The sequence below is a fragment of the Microcebus murinus genome, chromosome 1 (genome assembly GCF_040939455.1).
Source record: "Microcebus murinus isolate Inina chromosome 1, M.murinus_Inina_mat1.0, whole genome shotgun sequence".
NCBI classification, from domain to species: domain Eukaryota; kingdom Metazoa; phylum Chordata; class Mammalia; order Primates; family Cheirogaleidae; genus Microcebus; species Microcebus murinus.
In genome coordinates, this window is record NC_134104.1 from 144,311,271 (window position 1) to 144,334,756 (window position 23,486).

Here is a 23,486-nt window from a genome sequence, read left to right on the forward strand (position 1 = left end):
ATCTTTCCATGTTCCCATGTCCCTGAACCCTTCCCTGCCCTTACGTGGTGCATCCTGCCCTCATACCTCCAACACCTCCCCTCTCTCCTCACTCTGCTGGGCTCTGAGCTTTCTACTTCACTGAGAAGAGAAAGGCAACTGGAGAATTGCCTCACTTCCCCACCACTTCTACAAACTCACTTTCATCCATCCCATAACCTGCACTCCTGTTCCTGTTGTCAAACCCAAACCTCTTATCGAAAGCCAGTGCCTCAGGTTTCCATGAAGCCTGCATCCTCTCACCTGTAAACGTGTGATGGGTCCTACTTCAAAACAAAGCAAAGTGAACAATAACACATGTCTGTCTTGTTCCCAGGTCCCTTTTCAACATCCAGTCCGTTTACCTACTCCTGGAAACAGTTGCCTGTCTCACTGTGTCCAGACTCCTTCCTACCTTCTTTTTTTTTTTTTTTTTTTTTTTTGAGACAGAGTCTCACTCTGTTGCCTGGGCTAGAGTGCCGTGGCATCAGCCTAGCTCACAGCAACCTCAAACTCCTGGGTTCAAGCGATCCTCCTGCCTCAGCCTCCCGAGTAGCTGGGACTGCAGGCATGCGCCACTGTGCCCGGCTAATTGTTTCTACATATTTTTTTTTAGTTGTCCAGATGATTTCTTTCTATTTTTAGTAGAGACGGAGTGTCACTCTTGCTCGGGCTGGTCTGGAACTCCTTAGCTTGAGCGATCATCCCACCTCGGCCTCCCAGAGTGCTAGAATTACAGGCGTGAGCCACTGCACCTGGCCACCTTCTTTCTTTTTGACTCTCTTACATCAGGAGTTCACCCCATGATTGCACTGAGATGATATTCTGAAGGTCACCAGTGACCTCTATCTTACTAAATCCGGTGGTTGGTTCTCAGTGGTCATCTTACCCAAACTCTCACCAGCATGCGACAGAGTTGGCCACTCCCTCCTCATGGCTTCTGGGACATTCCTCTCTTATTTCTCATCTCACCCCACTGGCCACTGCTTCCTCAGTCTCTTTTGCTGCTAACACCCATTCCCCAGCCTCTGTAAGTGCCTCAAGGATTATTGCTGAAACCTCTTTTCTTCTCCGTTCTACCTAGATGAACTCATTCAGTCTCACGGCTTCAAAGATGATCTGAGTGCCGGCAGCTCCCAAATGTGCATCTCCAGCCCAGAGCTCGCCACCAAACTCCAGGTGTGTGTATCTACCCGCTGACTCACATCTCCACTTGGGCGTTGCGTTAGTCAGCTCAGGCTGCCATAACAAAGCACCACAGGCTGGGTGGCTTGAACAACAGAAAGCTGTTTTCTCCCAGTTCTGGAGGCTGGACGTCTGAGACCGGGGTGGAGGCGGGGTTGGTGTCTCCTGAGGCCTCTCTCCCTGACTTGCAGGTGGCCGCCTTCGTGTGTGTGCCCGTGGTGCCTCTTTCTCCCGCTCATAAGGACACTAGTTCTATTGGATTAGGGCCCCACCCTAATGACCTAACTTAGTCTTTTTTTTTTTTTTTTTTTTGAGACAGGGTCTCACTTTGTTGCCCAGGCTAGAGTGAGGTGGCATCAGCCTAGCTCACAGCAACCTCAAACTCCTGGGCTCAAGTGATCCTCCTGCCTCAGCCTCCCAAGTAGCTGGGACTACAGGCATGTGCCACCATGCCTGGCTGATTTTTTTCTATATATATTAGTTGGCCAATTAGTTTCTTTCTATTTTATAGTAGAGACAGGTTTTCACTCATTGTTCAGGCTGGTTTTGAACTCCTGACCTCAAGCAATCCGCCCACCTCGGCCTCCCAGAGTGCTAGGATTACAGGCGTGAGCCACCGTGCCCAGTCTCTAATTTAATCTTAATTACCTTTGTTAGGCACTGTCTCCAAATACAGCCACATTGGGGGTTAGGGCTTCAACATGTAAATTTTGAGGGGGACACAATTCAGTCCACAACAGATGTCTAGTGGGCCTCTCAAACTTACCTTGTCTTCTCGGTGAATGGCAGCTCCATCCTTCCAGTTGCTCAGGGAGAAACCTGGCCCCCGCCAGGCCATCTACTCCTCTCTTTCTCTAACGATGCACATTTCAATCCATCCACAAATGCTGCTGGCGCTACTTTCCAAATATATCTGGATTCTAATTACTTCTTTCTTCCTCTACTGCAATCATCCTGATCCGAACCATTGTCATTTTTAAACTATTATAAATTATGAACATGGACTCCTAAACTGTCCCCTTTTTTCTGCCTTTTGCCTTTGGCCTCTGCAAGTCTTTTTTCGACATGGCAGTCAGAGTAGTCCTTCGAGAAGCTGTGAGTGAGAAAGGGGAGGGATGTTTCCCCATCCATGAGCCATCACATTTTCTGTGTTTGATAGGTCCTTTGTCTGCTGCTCTGGTTTCCAGCGGTGGTGGGTTCTGTGGTCCCCCGCCCTCTGTCCTTGGGCCAGACAGCGAGTCTGCGAGCTGCGTGACCCTCTTTCAGATACGCTTCACGAGAGCTCTCAGAAGCATGTTTTTGCTTAAGAGCCTCCTGCTTTTCCCAGTCGGCTGTCAGGGCCGGAGCTTGTTGGCAGGGCTTCAGCCATTCATATCTAATCCCGTGCACTGATTAATGGAGGCGGTTTCACTTTTATTGTCCCTCTGGGGCAGCCTGTCTCCCCAGCGGCTGGGGCAGAAGCGGCTCACAGGTCTGTGGCCATGTATGGGCAGGGCCAGGGACCTGCTGTGCTCCTTTCAGGACACGGTGAGGCTGAAGGTGTGGGTCACATCCCGCTCTGTGCCCTTGGCTAACTCTGTTCCAACCTCTGCCGACAGCTTCCCAAAGTGTCATTTCTCTCCTCTTTATAAATTATACAATAAGACTCTCTCTCTTGCCATCAGCAGTTTGTCCCTCTCTGCTGGGTCATTACCATCAGTACACAAGCATGCTGTCACTGCTCGTATCTTAAAACGTTGACCTTGTTTTGGCTCCTTGCCCCCCTCTGCCTGCTATTTCATTTCTCTGCTTCTCTTTAGAGATGAACTCTTCAAAAAGACATAAGTGTGTCCACGATCCCCAGTATGTAGGCTTCCATTCCCTCTTACAACCTCTCTTGTCAGGATTCCTCCTTCCCTCCTCTGAAACTGCTCTTGGCAGGGTCAGTTGCTAAGGCCAACAGTCATTCTCTGTCCCTATCTGATTCCCCACAGGTGGTCACTTTCTCCTGCAGACACCCTCCCCTCACCTGGCCTTCCCCTAGCCCCCTTGCTGGCTGATTCGTCTTCATTTCCCTGACCACAGAGTACGGACTGGAGAACGCTAAGGTGCAGGCTCTAGCCTTGTCTCTTTCTTATATATGTCCCCTTGGTGGTCTCATCCTGTTTCATGGCTGGAAACCCTGCCTGTGTGCCGCCGACTCCCATAATTACGTCTCCAACTCAGACCTCTTCCTTGGGGCCCAGACTCGCAGATCTGACTGCCTGGCCAACATCTCCGATCGGATGGATGTGTAACTGGCATCTGGAGTTTAGCATTTCCAAGACCGAATCCTGATCGTCCCCCTAAAACCTTCTCCTCTCGGCGTTGACCCCATATCAGCGAAAGGCGAGGCCGTCTTTCCGGTTGCTTGTCTGCGCTGCTCTCTTTCTTGCATGCAGCATCTAATGGTCACTAGATCCTTATAGCTCTACCTTCAGTTTTAGGGTTTGCGTTTCTTGCTTCCTGACTTAATTTTATTTTTGAACATGGAAAGCATTTCCATTGTTCAAAGTGAAAACAATATGAAAAGGTACCCTTAGAAAAGTCTCACTTCCCTCCCTGTATGCTACCCCATTTCCACTGTTTCTTGACCAAACCGCGCCTGCCCCCTGTGAGCGTACACGTATATATCTTTTTCTTACACAAAAGTTGGCATACTGTAACCATTGTTCTGCATCTTGCCTTTCTCACTTAACAATGTATTCTGGAGATCACTCCAGTAACACACAGAGATCTTGCTTGTTCTTTTTTTTTTTTTTTTTTTTTTTATTTCGGCATATTATGGGGGTACAGATTTTAAGGTTTCAATAAATGCCCATTTCCCCCCCACCCCTCAAAAGTCTGAATCTCCATCATGACCATCCCCTAGATGGTGCACATCTCACTCATTATGTATGTATATACCCGCCCCCCTCCCCCCTCCCACCTGCGCAATACCCTATTACTGTAGTACCTATGTGTCCACTTAGGTGCTACTCAGTTAATACCAGTTTGCTGGAGAATATATCTGGTGCTTGTTTTTCCATTCTTGGGATACTTCACTTAGTAGTATGGGTTCCAGCTCTAACCAGGAAAATATAAGATGTGCTATATCACCATTGTTTCTTAGAGCTGAATAGTACTCCATGGTATACATATACCACATTTTATTAATCCATTCTTGGATTGATGGGCACTTGGGCTGTTTCCACAGCCTTGCAATTATGAATTGTGCTGCTATAAACATTCGAGTGCAGGTGTCTTTTTTGTAGAGTGTCATTGGATCATTTGGGTAGATGCCCAGCAATGGGATTGCTAGATCAAATGGTAGATTCACTTGTATCTCTTTAAGGTATCTCCATATTGCTTTCCACAGAGGTTGAACTAGTTTGCAGTCCCACCAGCAGTGTAGGAGTGTTCCTCTCTCTCCGCAACCACGCCAGCATTTATTGTTTGGAGATTTTTTGATAAAGGCCATTCTCACTGGGGTTAAGTGATATCTCATTGTGGTTTTGATTTGCATTTCCCTGATGATTAGAGATGTTGAGCATTTCTTCATATGTTTGTTGGCCATTCTTCTGTCTTCTTTAGAAAAATTTCTGTTCAAGTCCTTTGCCCACTTTTTAATGGGGTTATTTGATTTTTTCTTCCTAATTTTCGTGAGTTCTAAGTATATTCTAGTTATCAGTCCCTTATCGGATACATAGGATGCAAAAATTTTCTCCCATTCTGTAGGTTGTCTGTTTACTTTCATGACTATTACTTTGGCTGTGCAGAAGCTCTGTAGTTTGATCATGTCCCATTTATTTATTTTTGTTGCTGCTGTGATTGCCTTTGGGGACTTCTTCATAAACTCTTTGCCCAGGCCAATGTCTAGGAGAGTGTTTCCAACTTTTTCCTCTAGAGTTCTAATAGTTTCATACCTTAGGTTTAAGTCTGTTATCCAGCGTGAGTTGGTTTTTGTGAGAGGTGAAAGGTGTGGGTCCTGTTTTAGCCTTCTACAGGTGGCTATCCAGTTTTTCCAGCACCATTTATTGAAGAGGGATTCTTTTCCCCAGCGTATGTTTTTGTCTGCTTTGTCAAAGATTAGATGGCTATATGAGGATGGTTTTATGTCAGGATTCTCACATCTGTTCCACTGGTCAATCTTCCTATTTTTGTGCCAATACCATATTGTTTTAATTACTACAGCTTTGTAGTATAGTTTGATATCTGGCATATTAATGCCTCCCATTTTGTTTTTATTGCCTAGAATTGCTCTTGATATTCGGGGTCTTCTTTGGTTCCATATGAAGCGTAAAATTATTTTTTCTATATCTGTGAAGAATGCTGATGGGATTTTAATAGGTATTGCATTGAATCTGTAGATCAGTTTGGGTAGTATAGACATTTTGATGATATTGAGTCTGCCGATCCACGAGCATGGTATGGATTTCCATCTGTTTACATCCTCTGCTATTTCCTTCCTCAGTGTTTCGTAGTTCTCCCTGTAGAGGTCTTTTACGTCCTTGGTTAAGTATATTCCTAGGTACTTTAATTTCTTTGTTGCTATTGTGAAGGGAATTGAGTCTTTGATTTGGTTCTCAATTAGATTGTTGTTGGCGTATATGAATGCCTCTGATTTCTGTGTATTGATTTTGTATCCTGAGACTTTACTAAATTCATTGATCAGTTCCAGGAGTTTCTTGGTTGAATCCTTGGGGTTTTCTAGATACAATATCATATCATCAGCAAACAGTGAAAGTTTGATCTCTTCTGCCCCTATTTGGATACCTTTGATTCCATTTTCCTGTCTGATTGCTGTAGCCAAGACTTCCAGTGCTATGTTGAACAGAAGTGGAGATAGTGGGCAGCCTTGTCTGGTTCCAGTTCTAAGTGGGAATGATTTCAATTTTTCCCCATTCAGTATGATGTTGGCTATGGGTCTGTCATATATGGCTTGTATCATTTTTAGGTATGTCCCTTCTATGCCTATTTTCTTAAGTGTTCGTATCATGAAAGGGTGTTGAATTTTGTCAAAAGCTTTTTCTGCATCTATTGAAAGAATCATGTGGTCTTTGTTTTTGCTTCTGTTTATGTGGTGAATTGCATTTATAGATTTACGTATGTTGAACCATCCCTGCATCCCTGGGATGAAGCCCACTTGGTCGTGGTGGATTATTTTTTTGATAAGTGTCTGGATTCGGTTAGCTAAGATTTTGTTGAAAATTTTTGCATCTATGTTCATTAGGGATATTGGTCTGTAGTTTTCTTTTTTTGTTGCATCCTTTCCTGGTTTTGGTATCAGAATAATATTCGCTTCATAAAAGGTGTCGGGGAGGTTTCCGTTCTTCTCGATGTTGTGGAATAGTTTCTGCAAGATAGGTACTAGTTCTTCTTTGTAAGTATGGTAAAATTCAGGTGTGAAGCCATCTGGACCGGGACTTTTCTTTTTAGGGAGATTTTTAATTGCTGTTTCTATTTCAGCTGTTGAGATTGGTCTGTTCAGGGAATCTATTTCTTCCTGGTTGAGCCTAGGGAGGCCGTGTGTTTCTAGAAATTTGTCCATTTCCTCCACATTTTCCAGTTTGTGTGCATAAAGATTTTTGTAGTATTCATAAATTGTATCTTGTATCTCTTTGGGATCAGTTGTGATATCTCCTTTTTTATTCCTGATGGAGCTTATTAGAGATTTCTCTTTTCTGCTTTTCGTTAGCTTAGCCAATGGTGTGTCAATTTTGTTTATTTTTTCAAAGAACCAACTTTTTGTTTTATTAATCTCCTGAACAGCTTCCCTGTTTTCAATTTCGTTTAGTTCTGATTTGATCTTGTTGATTTCACTTCTTCTGCTGGGTTTGGGGTTGGTCTGTTCTTCCTTTTCCAGCTTTTTGAGTCGTTTTATTAGATTGTCTATTTGTGATCTTCTTGTCTTTTGGTTATAGGCATTTATGGAGATAAACTTTCCTCTCAGAACTGCTTTAGCTGTGTCCCAGAGGAGTTGATAACTTGTCTCTCCATTGTCGTTTTCTTCATAGAACTTTTTTATTTTCGTCTTGATTTCTTCATTTACGAAGTAATCATTTAGTAGGAGGTTGTTTAATTTCCACGTTTTTGTGTAGAAATGTGAGTTTCTGTTAGGGTTGATTTCTAGTTTTATTCCACTGTGGTCTGAGAAGGTACATGGTATGATTTCTATTTTTTTAAATTTCTTGAGATTTTCTTTGTGTCCTAGGATATGGTCAATCTTAGAGAATGTCCCGTGAGCTGATGAGAAGAACGTATATTCAGTGGATTTTGGGTAGAAGGTTCTGTAGTTGTCTGTCAGACCCAATTGTTCTAGAGTTTTGTTTAAGTCCATTATTTCTTTATTAATTTTCTGTTTGGAGGATCTGTCTCGTGCTGTCAGTGGGGTGTTGAAATCTCCGGCGATTATGGAGTTGCTATTAATCCATTTGCTTAGCTCCAGTAAGGTTTGCATTATGAATCTGGGTCCACCTGAGTTGGGTACATATATATTTAAAATTGTTATCTCTTCTTGTTGGACTGTGCCCTTCACCATTATATCATGACCCTCTTTGTCTTTTACTACTTTTGTTGGTTTAAAAACTAAATCGTCTGAAATTAGAACTGCCACACCAGCCTTCTTTTGGCTTCTATTTGCTTGGAATATTGATCTCCACCCTTTTATTTTTAGTCTGTATGCATCCTTGCAGGTTAGATGTGTTTCCTGAAGACAGCATATACTTGGCCTGTATTTTCTTATCCATTCAGCCAGCCTATGTCTCTTGAGTGGAGAGTTTAAGCCATTCACATTTATTGAGAGAACTGATAGGTAAGGTAGATTACTGATCATTCTGTTGGGTTGGATGTTGTTGCTATGATTTCTGTCTTGAGCCATTGTAATATCTGGCCTTTAATATCTTTGGGTTTTGGTTGTTTTTATATACGTGGGTTATTATTATGATGTTCCGTGCGTAACGCTGTTTTAAGTACTTCTTGTAGGGCTGGTCTTGTCTTGGTGAATTCTCTGAGCCTTTGCTTGTCTGAGAATGTTTTTATTTCTCCTTCATATACGAAGCTTAGTTTTGCAGGGAATAAGATTCTAGGCTGGGCATTGTTTTGTTTCAAAAGAGTGAGAATGGGGCCCCAGTCTCTCCTTGCTTGTAAAGTCTCATTAGAGAAGTCTGATGTTATTCGAATTGGCTTTCCCTTGTATGTTACTTGCTTCTTTTGTCTTACAGCTCTTAGAAGGGCCTCTTTAGTTGATACTTTGGTCAGTCTGATGACTGCATGTTGTGACGTCTTCCTGTTTGCGTTGAATCTTCCAGGGGTCCTCTGAGCTTCTTGAACTTGTATATCAAGATTTTGAGCAAGGCCTGGGAAATTTTCCTCTATTATATCTTCAAACAGCTTGTCCAACCCTTGAGTGTTGTCTTCTTCCCCTTCTTGTAACCCTATGACCCTCACATTAGGTTTCTTCACATAATCCCACAGCTCTTGTAGGCTTTGCTCTTTTCTCTTGTTTCTCTGCTCTATTTCTGTGACTGATTTATTTAATTGGAGGGTGTTATCTTCAAGCTCTGAGATTCTTTCTTCTGTTTGATCTACCCTGTTCTTGAGACTTTCCACTGTATTTTGTAGTTCCTTGAATTGATTCTTCATTTCCAGGAGTTCGATTACACTTTTCTTCATTGTATCTATTTCTTTTCCCATATCCTGGAGACTTTTGGTGGTTTCTTTGTGTTGGTTGTTGAGTTGTTGTTGCAGCTGGGTGAGTGTTCTTATGATCCACATATGAAATTCCTCTTCTGTCATATTGGTTGCCTGATTTTGGTTGGTGTCCGTTTCTAGGGGGCTGGTGCTCCTCTTTGGGGGTGTGTTTTCCGTTTGGTTCTTCATATTTCCTGAGTTCTTTCGCTGATTTCTTCCCATGTTGATCAGTTGTTGTTTCTTTCCTTATGTTATTGTTTGGGTATTCACACACCTTGTTTAGTTTCTGAGGCGTTAGGTGGTGTCTGTGGGTGAAATTGGACCACTCCCTGTATATTGAGTCAGTGGGTGCCGTGGAAAGGCTGTGCAAGGTGCCGTCCCTGTCAGTAGGTGGCGTTTGCTTGGAGGAACAGGCTATACTGTTGATTTTGTGTCCTGTTATCAGCTCTTGTTCTGGGCGGAGCTGGGTTGGGTAAGCCTGCCCTCAGGGTTTTAGCAGGTTCTCTGCTTCCAGGGAAAGCTGTCAGGGCGGGGCTGGAATGGTCCCGCTCAGCCAGAAAGTCTGTGTGTGGGGGTGGGGCTGTCTGAGACCCGCAGTCTGGAGCGGGCCTCGCTTCTTTCCACCCTCCCCAACTCCGCAGCTACTCCTGGGCCTCTGCCAGCAGGCCAGACCACAAGCCACCAGGCCTCCCCGGACTGTGATGTCAGCGGGGAGGTTCCCTGCACAGGAACGCCACCTGGGTTGGGCGCACGGCCTCCTCCTGGGAGGAGGATTGCCCTCTAGGATGCCGATCCGCCCCTGGAGGCACACACACCTCAGTAGGCTGTTCACGTATAACCCTTCTGTGCCCCGGGCAATGCTAGCCCTCGGTGCAGGGGATCTGGTCTGCAGGTCCGACCTCTAGGTCCCAGAGTTCAAACTGTATCCCCACCAGGGAGAGGATTTCCAGTCCCAATTCACCCACAGGGAGCCCAAGCTGGGTCTATGTCTCTCAGCCTCTGAGTCGGCACTGTTCTCCTGAGAACACAGTGCCAGCAGCACCTGGGAGGGCGGGCGGGTAGGGAGCTCACAGTCTGAGTTCCCCTGAGTCAGGTGTAGGGTCCCAAAAGGCAAGGTTCCGTTCCCTGGAGGTGCCTCCGGCTGGTGGCTGTATTGTCTCTTTGGGCAGCCGCGGGTAGGGTCGGCGGAGGGGAGGAGGAGGCAATATGGCGCCTGCCGCGCGGCTCGGGTCTGTGCACACGGAGGTGCCCGGAGGAAGTTGGGAACCTGGTGCCACGTCTGCTACAGGCTCACCATTGGCAGGTGGCGGCGGTCTCTGGGCTGGTGTCTGCAGGTCTCTCCACCCGCTGGGGAGCCCACCAGCAGTCCCAAATGCAGGGGAGGGGAAACAGCAAATCCACCTACCCTTGCCGCTGGTCTCCGGGCTGCTCCAGTGGTCTCAGCCCCCAGTTCTCCTCCGCAGCCTCCTCCTGTGGAGTCTCCCAGGGTCTCAGGTACCCCTCCTTCTGGCCCTTGTCCGCTGTATGCTCGTCTTCTTGCTTCTTTCCTCTAATTTCTGCTAGAATCTGTCTTTTCTGCAGAGATGCTCTGTCTGGTGGTGTTATTCGTCCACCATCTTGCTCCGCCCCCCCTTGCTTGTTCTTTTTATAGGTGTATCAGTTATTTCATGGATGTATGGATGCATCATGATTTATTCAACCAACCAGAATAATATATCATGGACATTTGGAGCTGTTTCTAGTCTTTGGTATTACAAATAAGACTGTAATTAATGTCTTTGTATATATGTAGTTTTGTACTTTGGAAGGATATCTTTAAGGTAGATTCTTGGAATTGTTGAAGAAAGCCGTTGAGAGATTCTGAGCAGTTACACAGGGAATTCTCCAATGCCCAATGCGGAAATTTGAATTTAGATATTCAAAATACTGACCTGAGTCAAGCTAGCACGTGGAACTGTCCCCCCATGGTGAATGCTCCCACTCACCACACACCACCAGCAGCAGGACAGGCAGCAACGTGGCCATGAACACGAGTGGGAGCAGCCCAACACTATGCCACTTCCAGGGGGCAGGGGGTGGTCTGCCCAGGGTCATGGATGTGGACAGTGGTGGGTGCGGGTGAGCAGGCAGGCAGTGTCCCTGTGCTTCAATGAATGGCAGGTGCCCAGGGTCGCCAGGAACCATCCTGTCCTTTACTTCTTTTGTAAATGTTATTTTTTTTATTGATACATAATAGATGTACATATTTTGGGGGCACATGTGATAATTTAATGGATTCATATAATCTATAAATATCATACCAGTATAATTGGGATATCCATCACCTTGAATGTTTGTATTTTCTTTGTTTTAGAAATATTCAAATTATTATTTTCTAGCTTTTGAAATCTACAATAGATTATTGTAAACTGTAGTCACTCTATTGATCTATTAAATAATAGGTCTTATTTCTTCTATCAAACTGTATATTTGTACCCATGAATCAACTTCTCTTCATCCCTGTCTCCCCCCTCCTCTTCCCGGCTTTTGATAATCACCAATCTAGTCTCTATCTTCATGAAGTGCACTTTGTTAGCTCCTACATCTGTGTGAGAACGTGTGATATTTGTCTTTATGTGCTTGGCTTATTTCCCCTAACATAATGACCTCCGGTTCCATCATGTTGCTGCAAATGACAGGATTTCATACTTTTTTACAGCTGCGTAGTATTCTGTTGTGTATATATACCACATTTTCTTTATCCATTCATCCATCCACTGGTGGGCATTTAGATTCCTTGTGTATTTTGGTTATTGTGAATAGTGCTGCAGTAAACATGGAAGTGTAGATAGAGCATCAATATAGTGATCTTTCTTTTGGATATATACCCAGTAGTGGAATTGCAGGGCCATGCGGTAGTTCTATATTCAGTTTTGTGAGAAGCCTCCATACTCTTGTCCTAATGTTGGCTGTACTAATTTATAGTCTCACTGACAGGGTATGAGGGTTCCCTTCTCTCCACATCCTTGCCAGCATCCATTATTGCCTGTCTTATTGATAAAAGCCATTTTAACTGGGTGAGATGATAGCTCATTGTGGTTTTGATTGGCATTTTTCTGGTGATTAGTGATGCTGAATATTTTTTCCTATACCTGTTGCCCATTTGTGTGTCTTCTTTTCGGAAATGTCTATTCAGATCCTTTGTCCATTTTTTTTTTTTTTTTTTTTTTTGAGACAGAGTCTCGCTTTGTTGCCCAGGCTAGAGTGAGTGCCGTGGCATCAGCCTAGCTCACAGCAACCTCAAACTCCTGGGCTCGAGCGATCCTTCTGCCTCAGCCTCCCGAGTAGCTGGGACTACAGGCATGAGCTACCATGCCCGGCTAATTTTTTATATATATATCAGTTGGCCAATTAATTTCTTTCTATTTATAGTAGAGACAGGGTCTCGCTCTTGCTCAGGCTGGTTTTGAACTCCTGACCTTGAGCAATCCGCCCGCCTCGGCCTCCCAAGAGCTAGGATTACAGGCGTGAGCCACCGCGCCCGGCCTTTTGTCCATTTTTTAAATCGAATTTTTATTATTATTGCTGCTGAGTTGTTGAGCTCCTCATATATTCTGGTTATTAATCTCTCATCAGATGGGTAGTTTGAAAATATTTTCTCCCATTGTGTGGTTTGTCTCTTCACTTTATTGATTGTTTCCTTTGCTGCACAGCTTTTTGGCTTGATGTAATTCCATTTGTCTATTTTTGCTTTTGTTGCCTGTGTTTTTGAGGTCTTAACACAAAACATCTTTGCCCAGACCAATGTCCTAAAGCATTGCCCCAGTGTTTTCTTCTAGTTGTTTCATAGTTTCAGGCCTTAGATTTAAATCTTTAATCCAAGCCGGGCGCGGTGGCTCACGCCTGTAATCCTAGCACTCTGGGAGGCTGAGGCGGGCGGATTGCTCGAGGTCAGGAGTTCGAAACCAGCCTGAGCAAGAGCGAGACCCCGTCTCTACTATAAATAGAAAGAAATTAATTGGCCAACTAATATATATATAAAATTAGCCGGGCATGGTGGCGCATGCCTGTAGTCCCAGCTACTCGGGAGGCTGAGGCAGCAGGATCCCTTGAGCCCAGGAGTTTGAGGTTGCTGTGAGCTAGGCTGACGCCACGGCACTCACTCTAGCCTGGGCAACAAGCGAGACTCTGTCTCAAAAAAAAAAAAAAAAATAAAAAAAAAATAAAAAATAAAAAATAAATAAATCTTTAATCCATTTTGACTTAGTTTTTGTGTATGGTGAGAGGTAGGGGTATCGTTTCCTTCTCGTGCAAATAATTATCCAGTTTTCCCAGCACCATGTATTGAAGAGATTGTCCTTTTCCTCTTATATGTTCCTGAGGGATACAAGAAAGGGTGTTGGGGAAGAGAGACCAGGGAAGGAAGTAAAACCAATGAAGAATGCGTTAATAAGCTCGCTACTGCCATGGACAATCCTTTGGAGATCCTCTGAGAATCTTTGCTGAACTGGTCTCAGAAATTTCATATCTGGGGATAGGAAAACTGGAGTATTATCTTCAACTCCTGTGCATTGTTGGCTGTATGCATTTCAGGGGGTATTAAACCTCTGGCATACCCAGGCTGCCCCGTGCATGGGCTGAGCAAGCCTCAGTGCTGGAGGAAGCCTTCTGGTGGAGAAGCAGAGAGGAACACACAGTCCCCGTGCGTGGGAACTGTCCAGCACAGTTGCAGGTGGGTTGAGGGAGCATGCAGTGGCATGTATCAACAGCATGTGCCATAGGGATTTTTGGTTTTTATTCCCTGTTATATCTGATATATCCCCAGCCCCTAAACAGTGTTCAACCCCTTTCTATAATAAATGAATGAACACTGTAGGCATTTGTTGGATGTGTCCTCAGCATCCATTTTCCCTTTTATGATCAACCTTATCCCCTTTATGTCCCATAGGAAATCATCTCTCCCCATTTCTCAGCCTGGGGCTTTGGCTGGGATTGGCTGCCTTCCCTACTTCCTGGATGTGGGGTACCCCCAGAGCCCCCACCCCAAAGGCTTAGTCCAATCAACCCCTCTTACTCACTTCCTCCTCCCCCCCACATGCTCTGTTCAGCAATGGACACATGAGCCATTTTGAACCAGTGAGAGTGAATTCCAGGGCTTGTTCTCTCTTTTCCTGTAAAAATGTGACATCTGGCACAGCTGCAATTTGCCGCCGTGTGAAATCCTGGAATTTCTAGAAAGCCAATAGGAAGGCAGGCAGCAGAGGGAGAGAGTTTTGGTGTTTGGAGACATCTTTTGGAGCTGCTGGATCGAGTTTCCTTTGAAGCCGGAACTAAATCTGGACTTTTAATCGCTGTATCCAGTAAAAATTCCTTTGTGTTGTAAGCTGATTTGAGATGGATTTTCTGTCACTTAAAGCTGAAAGAGTCCTCACTTATTCTATACCTAACTCACAGGTTTGTTGTGATGAGGCTGAAATAAAATAGAACTTGGTGAAGCATATAATACCCAATGAATGGTAACCAATGTTATTATGATGATGTATTTAGTTTTACAGAGATATGTGACCTTTCTATTCTACTCACCAACATTGGCGTGCTTCTGTTCTTCTTTTCAAAAATTATTTGATTTCTACCCCTAAAGGAGTGTGAGGCTGAGGGTCCAGCCCAACCCCAGGCTCCCGGCCACCAGCCCGAGCCCAAGATCCTCCTTTCTCACCCATGGCTGGTGAATGACACAAGGCCCACATGGTGCGGTTCTAATTCCTCCGACATCTCATTTTCATTTTTTGGCAATATTTGTCTGCATCAAGCTTACACATAAACGTCTTCAGCAAAGTACTGCAAATGCCCTTTTCAGAAATCTGAACCCACACACAAACAATGGCAACAAGAAAAAGGTGTAAACTTCCCAGAGCAGGCCCAGATTTTGAAAATGTGATAAAGAGGTTATTGTGTGCCTGAACTTTTCGCACAAGAATTGGAGGAGATTTAACACGAGGAATAATAAACAGAGGAAGCCTGGCTAATGCAGAGCAGATGGGCCTGCAGGGCAGCGCTCAGCATTTCAACATCTTTCCCCTTGGACCTTTGGACTCCGGATGACGGAATGCTGGTGTCTTTAGCTAAAAATAAAGTTGGTGACCTTGGGGAAATCACAAATATGACTTGTTTGATTTTGGGGGTGATTGGTGGACTGAAGTTTGTAAGAAGCTACCATGTGGCAGGGATTTGGCATTCACTAATTTACTCCTGACCACAACTCCATTTTAAAGACAAGAAAATCAAGGCTCTGAAAGTGTTAATCACCTACTGAAGGGCACACACAGCCACTGTGAGGGTGGAGCCAGGGTCAGCCCTAGGTCTGTCTCATTGCACTTGCCATGGTTCTGCAAACTGGGGTAATAGGGGAGCAGGGAAAAACAGTCATGGCCAAATAAATTTGGAAAACAATGACATTTTATATATATATATATATATATATATATATATATATATATATATATATATACGCTTACCTAGTAATAGGCTTACTAAAGTATGATGGATCTACCACAGACTGTAGATATTTAAAGAATACAACTTGATAAGTTTGGACATGTCTATACCTGGGAAACCATGACCACATTCAAGATGGTGACCACATCCAACACTCCCAAAAGTTTCCTCCTGCCCTTTTGCAATTCCTGCCTCCAATCCCTCCTGTCCTCCTGTTCCTCCCACTTCTGATCTCAGACAACCACTGATTGCATCCTGTCACTACAGATTAGTTGCATTTTCTAGAGTTTTACATAAATGGAATTGTATAGTATGTACTATTTTTTGTCTGTCTTCCTTCACTCTGCATAATTATTTTGAGATCCATTCATGTTATTGCATGTTTATCTCTTCATATTACTGAGTAGTATTCCATCATATGAATATGCCACAATTTATCTATTCATCTATAGATGGATATTTGGGTTGTTTCTAGTTTTGGGCTATTACAAGTTGCTGTGAACATTTGTGGACAAGTCTTTGTATGACATATATTTTCTTTCCTTTGAAAAAATACCTAAGAATGGAATGACTAAATCATATGGTAGGTATATGTTTAATTTAAAAAAAAAATTTTTTTATATGTTTAACTTTTAAAGAAACTGTTGGCTAGGCATGGTGGCTCACGCCTGTAATCCTAGCACTCTGGAAGACCGAGGCAGGAGGATCGCTTGAGGTCAGGAGTTCGAGACCAGCCTGAGCAAGAGCAAGACACTGTCTCTACTAAAAATAAAACACTTAGCCAGGCATGGTGGCATGTACCTCTTGTCCCAGCTACTTGGGAAGCTGGGCTGAGGTAGGAGAATCACTTGAGCCCAGGAGTTTGAGGTTGCTGGGAGCTAGGCTGATGCCATGACACTCTAACCCAGGTGACAGTGAGACTTGGTCTCAAAAAACAAAAAACAAAAAAAAAAAAAAGAAAAGACACTGATAAACTGTTTTCCAAATGGTGTGTCTGGGCATTCCATTCCCCATGTCTTCACCAGTACTTGGTATGGTCAGTCTTTTAAATTTTTGCCATATTAACAGGTGTGTAGTGGTGTCAAATCTCTTATGGTTTTAATTGTTTTTCCCTAGTAACTAACAGTATTGAGTATGTTTTCATGTGCTTGTTTATCATCTATATACCTTCTCTAGTTCAGTGTTTGTTATATTTTTAATTGTGTTGTTTCTTTTCCTATCATTGAGTTTTGAGAGTTCTTTATGTATTCTGGATACAAGGCTTGTAACAGATACATGTTTTGCAACAATTCTCCAAGTCTGGGCTTGTGTTTTCATTCTCCTAACAGTATCTTTTGAAGAGCAGATGTTTTCAATTCTGGTCAAGTCCAATTTATATTCTACATTTCTTGACGTCTGTTTCACATTTTAAAACATTTTAGTTACATTCTGGAAGATTTCCTTGGCTTGATTTTATGACTCACAAATTTGCTCTTTGGCAGTTCATTCTAATACTCAGCCTGTAGGTTGAATTTTTTCGATCATCAAATTTTAAATTAACTTGCAAAATAAATGTCATTCATAATGTTTGCAATTTGGTAATCTTGCATCTCCTTGAGTATATTAATTATTCAGATGAGCTCAGCTATCAGCTCTATTTCCTCAAGTGTAAGTTCTGCACTTGGTAAAAGAGTGTCTCTTGCACAGAGCTAGATTTCCGCGGTTGCATGGGGATTCTTAACTGAGGAATCATCCTTGTGTTTGGGGATCCCTGTTAGCCTTAGCCTGTCTTTGACTGTTTATTACAGTCCACCTCCAGAATGGAGGGTGAGAGTCAGACATAGAGCCCCCAGGGGAGGGTTTCTTGGTATGGGAGGTCCTCATTCCTCCCCGGTGTCACCAGCCCCCTGGGATGCTATCCTGGCTCCTGTCATAAAGGCCATGCTCCTTGCTCCTAGATGGCAGCAGACACCTCTATTGCTGCTGCCTAGCCCAAGGGTCAGTGGGGACAGGGCCTGTTGACTTGATAGATGCTGCTCAGGTCATTTTGCTCATTTCCCATCAGGTGCTCAGAGCCACTCTTGCTCCCAGGCTCTGGTGCCTCCCATCTTCCACTTTTATGCAAGAGTCCTCCCCCATGTGTGCTCCAATACAGGGATCCTTTTACAATCTGATTTGACCGCCCTCCATATTTCAGGGAATTCTCAAGATTTCTTATCCATAAGAAACCCCTTCCAGGTTTCTAACATTATTATGGATCAGAACCACATTTTGTCTCATTTCTAGAGACCAGAGTTGGGACAGGAGCCTGTAACTAACGCTCAGTCTTCCAACCAATCTGTAGGCTATATTTGCACCTGTAGAAGAATATCTTGGTATTTGAAGGCCCCTGTGTGCAGACCGCATATGCCGTATGTTGTAGCGAAAGTTTGGTTTGCAACTCTGATGCTCACACTTCCTTTGGAAAAGTTTGCCGGGGCCTACCTGCAGAGGGGGAAAAGTAACCATTTTTAGAAATGAAAATCTGAACATTTCTCTCCCCTATTAAAAACCTTTCAATGGCTCCTGCTGCCCTTCAGGTGAAGCCTCCACTAAGTTTACGGGCCCTCCAGGCCCCATTTCCCACTCTCTCCCCACCTTCTCTCTTGCTCTCTCTCTTCCAGGCTCAGGTCATTTTTTTCTCACTTCTATGAGAGGGTCCTGCTCTCCTGCCCTTGAACACCTATTCTTTCTGAACGGAATGTTCTCCGCCTTCTCTTTGCTTCCTTTCCTCTGATCCTGACTCATCCTTCTGGTCTCAATTTAGAGGTTCATTTCTCAGCATGCTCGGACACCTCTGGGGCCCTGACCCACACCCACCAGACCCACCTCTGATTCCACCCGTGGCTGTGGCTGCAGCCCTGGAGTGGACAACTTGGAGTCATTTTATGCATTCTGTAGGAGGTTCTGATGGGATCACACCCCTAGGCCCCCATTTGTGACCTTGATATACCTGACCTTATATTGCCTTTTCCTCACTCTCTTAAGTCCCCTACTTCCTGGGATCACCTCCCAAACAAACCTCCCATGCGTGAGTCTCTGTCTTAGGCTCTGCTTTCAGAGGGTGGGAGGGACCCAAGCTAAGCCACTTCCCGTCTGCATGAGAGCCCTGTGACCAGCTCTGGTGGCACTCACTACGCTACTGTAACTGCTTGCTTCACTTCTGCCTTCCGTGCTAGACTAAGAGCTCCTCGAGGGCAGACCCCTCTCCACCCTTTTCATTCATGTACGCCCAGTGCCTAGAACTGCATTGGCACAAAACAGTTGAGCGAACATCAGAATGGATAAGTAGAGTTTGTCCTCCTCCTTGCTCTGTTATCTTGGAGGCTTTCCAAGGGTGAAAAATGCTCATGTTAGATCTGGAAAGAGGATCTCAGTGAACCCCATACCAGCTAGCAACTGTCTAATGGGAGATGCACCATTTCATCTGGAAACTATTATTAGGAAAAAGCCAAGCTCTCATCCTCATTTCTGGACCCTGTAGAGCCTCTTCAATCTCTGTTATGTAGCGGACAGCCCAGAGTGGTGGGAGAAACATGGGATTTGGGATGAGGCCATCCTGGTTTCAGATACCAGCTCAGTCATGTGTCAGCTGTGTAGTCTCGCAGAAGGCATTTAAATTTCCTGAGCCCATTTCTTCATTTGCCAAAAGGACATAAGGTAGCACACGGCCTCCTAACTCGAAGGATCACCACCAGTGCAGGGTGCTGCCACACAGAGGAGTGGTGGCTTAGATATCCCAGGCATTCATTTCTTCATCGTGCAAATGACAGGCTAACATTGTAGAGATAGCTCTTCTTTTCATACTCGATGGTAGGATACAGGCAGTGTCTGTCTTGCTTGGCATAGAATCCTGGTACATGGTGCGTCCAGGAGTCAGACTGCTGGAGTTGAACCCAAGTCTTACATTACAGGCGTGTGACCTTACCACATTTCTTCGCCAAAATGTCTTTTTTTTTTTTTTTTTTTTGCTGTTCCTTGTTCAGGAGAAGAAGCCTCATTGTGTCTTAATTTACTCATCTCTTAAATGGGTACCATAAGAGCACTTATGCCGTAGGGTTGTTGGGAGGACTAAGCAAGGTCATGCATGCAAAGCACGTATTGGTGTCCTGGATTAAAGATGGCTGCAAATTCTTTGCTACTCCTTCCCTTAAGAGATGGAGTCTAATTTCCCTCCTCTTAAGCCTAGGCTGGCCTGGGCGACTTGCTTGGCCAACAGAGTAAGGTGGAAATGACATTCTGGGACTTCTGAGGCTGGTTCATAAGAAACTTGCAGTTTTCACTCAGGCCTCTTGACACACTGTCCCTGGGGGCCCAGTGCCACCATGCAAGACGTCCGACTACCCTGAGAGCATCATGTGGCAGAGGCCACGTGTGTGTGCCATGATCAGCAGTTCCAGCTGAGCCCAGCAGTTCAGTCATTCCCAAGGTACCAGAGATGTGGGTGAGGCCGTCTTGGACCCTCCAGCCACCGGCTGACTACCTCTGAGTAACCTCAGGCGATGCTATAGCAATCAGAACCGAATTGCCCAGCCAAGCCCTGCCCAAATTCCTGCACACAAAAGTATAAGATTTAATAAAGTGGTTGTTTTAAATAATATTTATTTAATATTTAAATAAATAACCAAAACACTTGGCACATAATAAATGCTCAATAAATATAAGCCAGAGTATTTTGATGTCAAATTCCCATGATAAATTTGAGAAAGAGATTACTCTTGGGAGATTACTATCCTGATCTTACTTTCCATGACCACCTCCTTCTTTCCCCCTGGGTTCTCCTAGGTAAATGTTGGTGCTGAGCTTCAAACCCAGGAAGCCCTTTTGGGAAAGACTTTACTTCTGATATTATTGGCTTTGGGCTTTGATGTACATTGTCCTTTGTTTTATTTTATTTTTTTTAAATGTGTATCTTGTGTGTGCAGTTTGCCCTCCTTCCCTAAGCCCTCTCTCTCCTAAATGTGACTGTTAGTGTCTTGGTGACCTAGAAGTGCCTCTACCTCCCCACATCGATGTCCTGTGTTCAAGTGCATCATCTTTGCCACACCAAACACACCCTCTCTATCGCCTTTCTTCACCAAACATGCCCACAGCACCCTACAATGAAAAATCAGCACTGGAACGGGAGAGTGCGTTCTGAGCCATAGTTATGGCATGTAGCAGACTGTGCATTCCTGAAGTTTTGGTGCTCATGGCTTCATGGATGGAGAGATGAGGCTTCTGATGGGATTTGCCCTGTCTGAACCAGAGAGATGTAATGGAAACATTCCATTAGAAAAACAAAAACAAAAAAACCCACAAAGTCAAACCAAGTAAAACAGCTACAACCAAAAGAAAGAAAAAGAAAGTAAAGACAAGACAAAAACCATTTACACACAGAAGAAGGATACAAGTTCCTGGAGGACAAACAGCCTACCCACATCTTAAAATTCTGGAACAAAGATGTGGCCAAGTTTCTTCATTCTTTCATACGACCTTTAGACTAGTATTTGTCAAGAGTTCAGCATCCACAGGCAACTGAATGGATGTTAGATGAGCAAACAGACCACCAATTTTAGGTACATGTTTTAAAAGACTTATCAAATTTTTAGAAATAAAAATAAAATATATCTTAAACTTATTAATAATTATTTCATATCAATAATGGGGAAATATTATTCAAAGTTAATCATTTACACATACTATATCTGGGTTTACTACATGTATTTGTTTCACAAATCATTTTTTTTTTTTTTTTTTTTTGAGACAGAGTCTCACTTTGTTGTCCAGGCTAGAGTGAGTGTCATGGCGTCAGCCTAGCTCACAGCAACCTCAAACTCCTGGGCTCCAGTGATCCTTCTGCCTCAGCCTCCCGAGTAGCTGGGACTACAGGCATGCGCCACTATGCCCGGCTAATTTTTTATATATATATCAGTTGGCCAATTAATTTCTTTCTATTTATAGTAGAGACGGGGTCTCGCTCTTGCTCAGGCTGGTTTTGAACTCCTGACCTTGAGCAATCCGCCCGCCTCGGCCTCCCAGAGAGCTAGGATTACAGGCGTGAGCCACAGCGCCCGGCCACACAAATCATTTTTTAAAGTTATTTTCATACTTTTTATTTCTGTAGATCCTAACTCATAATTACAGGTAATGAGCAAGTGTTTGGTGGCTACCTAAGATTAGTCTGAGTATTTAATTAAAGATGACCCGAACATTTCATTGTTGTTTCATACAAAACACTAATGTAAGTGTTTGCCAGATGCCAAGTTGACAAGCATATTTTATTTAGCGTATTAGAAAGCTCAACTTGGAGATAGTGGTGAATAGATTCTGTTGTTGTTTGTTCTACGTCAAGTTGCTTAAGTTGGAGTTAAGTTTCCCAGGACCCCCTTCCCTCGGTGTCTCAAGTTAGAGTTGGTCAAAGAGGAATTTGCACAAGCTTTAGAAGGCAGAAGTGAAGCAGCAACTATTACTCCCTGAAGTTTGTCGTGGTTGGATGTGGTGACAGACAGAGGTAGGGTGCTGGAGGTTTCCAGTTATCCTTACTGTCCTCCACTCTGTGGCCTGGTATTCTTCCCAACTGATGGCCTTGTTGACCTGCAGTGGCCTCTGGCCCACCACTCGATGCATGGGGACTGTAATTTATTTATTATTGTATCTCCAGGGCATGCAGATCCTTTCTTAGAGGTGTTCATTATCTTGAGGGTTTGTTGAATAAATGCATGTGCATGGTTTCATGTGCATTGATTTTTGGCTACTCAGCATTGGGTAATAGTAACACAATTTTCTTCTAGAGAATCCCCTCCTGTCCCACCTTTAGTCAATGTGTGTTGGGTAAGGTTGATTCCACCCTTAGCTCCACCAGCCATATGAGTTCATCCAGGCCAATCCGGTTATCACATTCTCCCGGCTACAGCGATTGGTTCAAGAGATAGAATTTGACTCAACCTGAAATAATAAGATATGTTGTTCTTTTTATGGGACTGTTGAGACAGAGACACATGATCTGTTCTGCAGTACTTAAACCTGGGAGGATATAGGCCTAATGGTATTGGCAGTCATTTTGGAGCCATGTGGAACCTAAGAATGAAGCCAACATTGTGAACAGCAAAGCAATGAGAAGAAACAAGACTGTGTTTTGATGATATTTGAGCTCCTGGATTGAGCTGTGCTGGGAGTCAGTATCCATTGGGTTTCAATGATACGAACCAATAACCATCCCCCATCAATTTTCCCCCCTCAAACCACTGAAGAGGGGGATCTCTGTGGCTTGGAACATAAAAGTCCTCACTCACACTGAATCGTTTTCAATTTTCCTTTAGGAGTAGAACCCCTGGTTCAGATGAAAGTCTACACAAAGCGCCGTGACACAACAAGGTTCCTAGCAGAGCTCATGAGGCTCAGGCCCTGCCTTCCCGCCCTCTTAATTCCTTAAGTTCTGAAGCGGTTCCCAAGCTACCTCTGTGGGACACCAGTCTTGGCAGAACACAGAAAACCACGAATTTAGCCCAGGTCTCTTATTTTTTAAAGATAAGAAAACTGAAGTTCGGAGGCGAGACGGGACTGACTCAATCCCAGTTACTGGCAGATCCGGGCTGCAGACCAGGCCCCCAGACGCTCCCTTGGGGGTCTTTCTCACATGGAATCACAGCGTCTGGAAGGAGGAAGAGGAAGAGGAAGAAGCACGTGATGGGGCTGCACGCCTAAGAAGCTGGTGCCAAAGGGATGCCTGAAAAACAAAATTAGGAGAGCCCAGGGTCAGCACTGCCCTGGCTCTGGCTGGGCTGAGGACAGCTCTGAATCCAGAACTATCTCATTTCCTGGCAAGAAATGTCCCTGGAATGCAGAAGTTCAGTTCAATCCAGCATCTTTACATTGAGTGGTTGCTGGTTGCCTTATCCCCATTGCATGGCAGTCAGCTGATGACCATGGTCCTTGCAGCCTGTGTGACCTAGCTGCCCACCTCTAGCAACCTGTTCCCACAGAAATGACAGCGTCAGTGTGAAAAAAAGAAAACCACGTGCACTGGCATGATGTTCTAGCGTGGTTTGTTATGTTAACAGTAAGATATTGGCCCTAGCTTATATACCCATCAACAGAGGACTAGTTCAACGATGGTACTT

At 44.3% G+C, this 23,486-nt stretch overlaps 1 pseudogene; it reads left to right on the forward strand.

The window, feature by feature from the left end:
• The first annotated feature begins 14,751 nt into the window (after positions 1–14,751).
• Positions 14,752–23,318, forward strand: LOC142870563 (APRG1 tumor suppressor candidate-like; annotated as a pseudogene).
• Positions 23,319–23,486: the final 168 nt, after the last annotated feature.